The 6,940-nt window shown below is 36.0% G+C and overlaps 1 long non-coding RNA gene across 1 annotated transcript; it reads left to right on the plus strand.

Annotated features, from left to right (window-relative positions):
* The first annotated feature begins 3,862 nt into the window (after positions 1-3,862).
* LOC131930419 (uncharacterized) lies at positions 3,863-6,689 on the plus strand. Its single transcript, XR_009384124.1, has 3 exons — positions 3,863-3,986; positions 4,121-4,204; positions 6,582-6,689. It is a non-coding gene; the product is annotated as an uncharacterized LOC131930419 (long non-coding RNA).
* The last annotated feature ends 251 nt before the right edge of the window (positions 6,690-6,940 follow it).

Raw genomic sequence — 6,940 nt, forward strand, 5'->3', positions numbered from 1 at the left:
AAGATCACTGTGTGGGTGTGTTAAGATCACTGTGTGAATGTGTTAAGATCACTGTGTGAATGTGTTAAGATCACTGTGTGGGTGTGTTAAGATCACTGTGTGGATGTGTTAAGATCACTGTGTGAATGTGTTAAGATCACTGTGTGGTTGTGTTAAGATCACTGTGTGGGTGTGTTAAGATCACTGTGTGGATGTGTTAAGATCACTGTGTGAATGTGTTAAGATCACTGTGTTGATGTGTTAAGATCACTTTGTGTGGATGTGTTACGACTGTGTGGATGTGTTAAGAACACTGTGTGGATGTGGTAAGATCTCTGTCTGGATGTGTTAAGAATACTGTGTGTAATGTGTAAAGATCACTGTGTGGATGTGTTAAGATCACTGTGTGGATGTGTTAAGATCACTGTGTGGATGTGTTAAGATCAATGTGTGGATGTGTTAAGATCAAAGTGTGTATGTGTTAAGATCACTGTGTGGATGTGTTAAGATCAATGTGTGGATGTGTTAAGATCACTGTGTGGATGTGTTAAGATCACTGTGTGGATGTGTTAAGATCACTATGGGTGTGAAAAAAATGTGTGTTTGTGTAAAACAATTGCGGTATGAATCAAGTACATTGTGTAGAGCATTGTGTGGGTATGTGGAGAACAGTGTGGGATGTAGAAAGAAGTATGTGTTAGCACTTGAAGAACAATGTGTAGGTGTGAAGAACTCCTTGAGGTGAACATAGAGCTTTTCAGATGATCAACCATGATCTAGAACGAATCGATCACGCCCACCCGCACATATCTATAATTATAATTCTCTTCTGGGATCAGTTAGAAAACAAGCTGCAAGCGCGCCTTTGCACTCCCCTCACTTCCTCTCTATCACTACCACCCCCACCCCACCCCCACATGATCTGGTGAGCGGTGTTCACTCTGTTTACATTTTACAATCACAAAGACGGGTTTGGTGACGGCTATTAGGGGCAGATCATTTAGTTTGAAACGATTTTAAACTTAGAGGAGGTAACTAAGAGGAGGCTGCTTTCTGAAAAGTAGAAAAAAAAACAACTAAATAGCGGCGTATGATACGCAGCGGGTCGGCTCGTATATATATAATTCTCTTCTGGGAGACGCTAGAAAACAAGCTGTAAACGCGCTCCCTACCACCCCACCCCTACATGGTCATAGTTAGCTGTGTTTACTCTAAATGTTTACAAACAGATCCGGGTTTAGTGACGACTATTACGGGCAGATAATTAGTTTGAAACGATTTTAAACGTAGGGGGGAGGGGAGGAATGGGGGGGTTTATGGTCCTTAACAAGCTACTTATAGTGTTTTAAAGAAATATTTTCAGTGGCAGCGTTGGTACTGTCGAATTTACAAATTATGAAATACTGAATAGTAGAAAAAACAACAACTAAATAGCGGCGTATGTTATGCCGCGGGCCGGCTCGTATAACTATATTATAGAGATTGTATCATGTTTTAATTAACCATGGGCTAGAACAAATCGATCACGCCCACCCGGACTGATTACCATAAATAAAGATCATTTTTTAGCAACGCTGTATTCATGTTTAAATGTTACTGGTCAAAAACGTATATCTTTTTCTGCCAACGTCATGCCCCTTTAAAATTGTTATGGCTCAATGCAGATTTCAGTTATCTCTACCAACCATCGAAAACATTGTATGTGTCGGCAACAGGTGTAACCGGCAGGAAGCCTTTACACCAGACTTCTCGCTCTACGGCTCACAAGAATAATGTTCCCGATAATTAGGCTCGCGAGAACACCACACACGACTGTACAGCTTCAGACTGTTTTACCGTTTGTGCGTGCGTGTGTGAGTGTATTGTGTATGTGTGTGTGTGTCTGTGTGTGTGTATGTATGTCTGTATGTGTGTGTGTGGGTGTGTGTGTGTCTGTGTGTGTGTGTCTGTGTCTGTGTGTGTGAGAGAGAGAAAAATGTATGTGCTGACACCAGCTAAACATTAATTGTTTGCCCGACTGTACAGCCTGGCTTTAGTTATCTCCCCTTATATCGATATTCTAGCATAAGTTTTTGTATTGCTTTGCCTGGCATGATTTGTGATATCGATGGGTTATTTTTTTTTATATTTATATGAAAAGTTGTGTCTGATATTTTGTCTCTTTAGGCAGAATACGAAGCTGAGACAAATAATAATGTTTTAAAAAATAAATTAAAAAGTTTATGAGCTGCCATCTGCTTTATTCCTTTTTGAAAGTAATTTATCAGGCAAAACACTTTACTTTTTTACTGCCATTGTTAGCTTTTAAAAAACAGATTCCTAACACTTACTCGCTATATTCGCTATATTTTTGGTTTGGGTGACAGGACACATAAATTCAGACTAAATATCCCAGACTGAATATCTCACAAACAAATGATCTCTTGAAAATGATTTCAGGACAAATGATTCCATTGTATATAAAACCTAACACATTGTACATTAGACCATGTATAATTATTACATCTGATATTAAGCATTATATGTTCTCTACAGCATGAATAAGATCTTGCCAAGAACATTCCTTCCCATGGGACAAGCGATCTGCTGTAATCTCCACTCCAGGCTTTAAGTACATGACCTGATTTTGTTTATTGTCCTTGTCACAGTATAATTCTAGTTTATTCAATGATTTGCTAGAACAAAACAACACGCCCGTATAGTTTTCTTTAGCCTCCACTGTGTCTATGGGGAGTCTGTGAGAGTTGAGAAACATCAGATCGTTGGTCGTTTTTTTAGGCTGAAATAAAAGTTTTAACGGCTAAAACTATGTCAGACTTTTATTTTGTGATCTTATCCGGGCTCTACATTCATTAATGTCTCAAAAATAGCTTTTCGAAAATTATAAAGGATTTTAAAATACATTCTAAATCAGTCAGCAGCATAAAATGGAACTTTCAAAATTGCCTTTAAAAATATAGTTCTATTAACTGACGTTAATTTATTGTATTCTCTGCCTTAAGTCACACACGTTAAAATATAACTCCATCGTGTTTAGCCATCTATTAAACTAAATTTACTTGCATTACTTTTCTCAAATGTTAACTAAATTACTCTGATTACATTTTTTCTTTATCTATGTCTCTCTAGCTTAACAAAATCTACAACCGTGTGGTCAATTTAATATCAATTTGCACCCACGACTTTTTCAACTGAATTATTCTTCATGTATTGATATGTTTCCCTAGAGCTAGTTGATTACTACTTTGGGAAGAACAGTGAGGGTAGGGGTTGTGAATTGGATGTTGTAAAAAGTAAAAATGGTTTTGAGCTCCTTCTGTTTTAGTCGATTGTACACAAGCCCCCACTATTAAATTATCTGCCCCTAGACCCTAGGCTTCTGATTTAGTCGATTGTACACAAGCCCCCACTATTAAATTATCTGCCCCTAGACCCTAGACCCAGCTATTAAATTATCTGCCCCTAGACCCTAGACTCCTGATTTAGTCGATTGTACACAAGCCTCCACAATTAAATTATCTGCCCCTAGACCCTAGACTCAGCTATTAAATTATCTGCCCCTAGACCTTAGACCCAGATCTCCCTATTCACCGACAGTGCTAAAAATAATTTTGAAAGAACGAAATATAACACCAGCATACATTAAATATTAAATATGAAAATTTAGACATCAGACAAGATGGTTCGTTGATAAAAATAGAAGATGCTCTCAAGCAAAACGATTTTGATGCTGGCACTGTGTTCCACTATGTTAGTGTGAATAATTTCGTCATTTTATTCTAAAGAGTCTCAAATATACGTAACATTTGGCGCAAATAAAATGCTAGAAATCTAACGTATGTTAACCTGTCTCTACGTTGAGAACCTTTAAATCGTTAAAAATGAATATTATAATTGAGCTTACAACAGCTGGAGTAAATGTATATAAACCAAGTAAATTTAGACAACACTACATCTCAAAGTTGTGTGCTTACCATCACATTGCCGCTGACATCAAATCCTTTAGGGTAAGCTGTATATTGTGCAATGTGCAATACATTCCGTTAATCACCTTGCGTAGCTTATATAATATATAGCATAACTAATATGTATATATAGGTTAAGTTTAAACTTATAAAACAATGTTTTACTTTCTATGTAGCTGATCATTATGAAGCTTCTGACCCTACTCATTTTGAGCGTTTGGCTATTCTGTGCCATCACCTACGCCACAGTGGAAGAGGAGGTAATATATTCATGTTTTAATGTATAAATAGCGTTATTGCTATATATTTATGTATCAATTGTGGTAGATTTTATTTCGCCGAAATAATGTTCAGAAAAATTAAACCTGTTATTACAACATGACTTTCGCCACACTGTTGTTTTTTCAACTATTTACATTTCACCCGCCCCACCCCGAATGAATTATGTATGATACACTACACAGGAGAAATATGAATCTTCTAAAAAAATTATGCTGATAAAGTGTAGGTTAAGCTCACTATTGCTAAACCAAAGAATTCCAAGGTTGAATTCCCGGGTAAATCAAACTCGATAGCTGGGGACAACAACATTGCTAGGAGTGTAAACTCCAAAATCAAACAACTTCCGCCAGTGGCGGAACTAGAAATCAAAGGCTCCCCCGCAAAGAAAAAACTAGGGCCCCCTATACATATATATATATATATATATATATATATATATATATATATATATATATATATATATATATATATATATATATATATATATATATATATATATATATACATATATATATATATATATACAAAATCTATATCAGGGGTTCTCAACCCCGTGCCCGCGAGCGCCACGGCGCCCGCCGAACGATTCGTATGTGCCCGCCTCTCACTATTCGACAGAGACAGAATTTTTTTCATAAACATTATTGAAAAGGTTGAAGGGGATGTAAATCGAAAGTTTGAGGGGGGGGGGGGTGCAAATCGAAAATTTGAACGGGGGGGGGGGGTGTAAATCGAAAATTTGAGGGGGGTGCAAATTGAAAATTTTAGGGGGGGGGGGTGAAAATCGAAAGTTTGAGGGGGGGGGGTGCAAGTCGGGAAGGGACACTACGCTTCTGGAAGGAGTTTGTCGATTTAAAATAGGCGGTGCCCTCCACCCTACCGATATTTTAGAATGTGCTCTAGAGTTAAAAAAAGGTTGGGAACCCCTGATCTATATCCTAAGTGAGTAGTTTAGTCTACTTCATTGCAATATATAACCATTCTGAGTGAACAAAACAGAAAAATTTAGTCCACACTTAGTTCGAGTTAGAATAGTATCGTAATCATGCTGGTCAAAAATATATAAAGACGTTAGCTTGACTCGTGAATGGTTTCTCGCGTTATGTTTATTTTTTTCATTTTTGGCTTTAATAATATCAATTTTGAAAACATTGATTTTTATAGCCATACTATTGTATAGTACGTCTTATTTAAGTAACAATTCAGAGAATCAATTGCTTTTTAATATACATAGTACAAAACTATTTAAATGAGCTTCGTGGGCATCCCTATTTTAAAGAAGGGCAGTAAGGCTTGGAAGTAGTGTGAATGTTTACCTACCTTTCAAACTATAGCTCTTGTAGATTTTAAAATATTTTTCTACGCAACAATCTCTGCTATAGGTGACCTGTTTTTTTTTTTTACAAAACCACTTTCAAGATGCATGAAAAACTTAATTTTTGAAAAAAAAATTCAATGTTTTTTGGTCGGAACTGGGCCCCTAAACGTCCTGCCCCCCCCCCCCCGCATTGCGGGGTCTGGCGGTATGGTAGTTCCGCCCCTGACTTCCGCCATGTAGCTTGTTCTAGATGGAAGCAAATACTGAAAGGAACTATCTAAAGTTGGGATCAACGTCCTATGCGTCACAATGTAACATTTTAGTTGGGTTGGGGGAAAATCTCTTCAAACATCCAAATTAAGAACAACGCAGAAGGCAATTCGTGTTTCGTTTAATAACGTTTAATTTCGTTTAATAGTTAATTATTTCTTTCAAATATGTGTGAAATTTTTCATTCATCCATCAAATTCATTTAACCGTTAGTCTGTTTTTATGCGTCCGTTCGCTAATTCATTCATTTTTGTGTCGGTTCGTTCTTTCTTTCATTCGTTCATTCGGTTATTGATACATTTTTAATTTGCTAAATCAAATACCCGTTAAATCATTGATTCACTCATTCATAACATGATTTATCTAGTAATTTATCTGAAGTTCAGTAGATATTTACACATTTAAAAAACAATTCACTACATTTTCTTCTTCATTTTTGTACTACATTATTCGATTCTTTTTTAATCAAGGACCACACATGCATATATATATATATATATATATATATATATATATATATATATATATATATATATATATATATATATATATATATATAGAGAGAGAGAGAGAGAGAGAGAGAGAGAGAGAGAGAGAGAGAGAGAGAGAAAGAGCGAGAGAGAGAGAGAGAGAAAGAGAAAGAAAGAGAAAGAGAAAGAGAAAGAGAAAGAGAAAGAGAAAGAGAGAGAGAGATAATTATCTACAAATAAAATGAGCTATAAACATTAAAAAAACTGGAGTCTACTACCAGAACAATTTTCTTGCAGATTAATGATCAAGTTCGTCGCAACTTACCATCGAAAGATGTAATGGATCAAGCAATAAAAAGAATTCTAGAATTGATGAAGGGTTCACAGGGATAGGGCAGTTTTCTTCTCAATAAACTGAATAATTTGCAAAGTTTTACTAAATTTGTTAGCTTAATATGCGTGTTATGTTGTCTTAATTTTTTTGTTGTTCAATGAATCCAGAATTAAAATAAGCTTGAAATGTAACAGGCAAAAATGTAACAGCATAACTTTGACATCTTGAAGTCAGTGAAAGGATATCAGCTCGACATGATCCCATCTCAGTTAAATGAAGGAATACACGATGTATGAATACTTCTATTGTATAATAATACTTC

This window comes from Physella acuta, unplaced genomic scaffold (genome assembly GCF_028476545.2).
Source record: "Physella acuta isolate Inbredline_101_S28 unplaced genomic scaffold, ASM2847654v3 ptg001772l, whole genome shotgun sequence".
Taxonomy (NCBI): Eukaryota; Metazoa; Mollusca; class Gastropoda; family Physidae; genus Physella; species Physella acuta.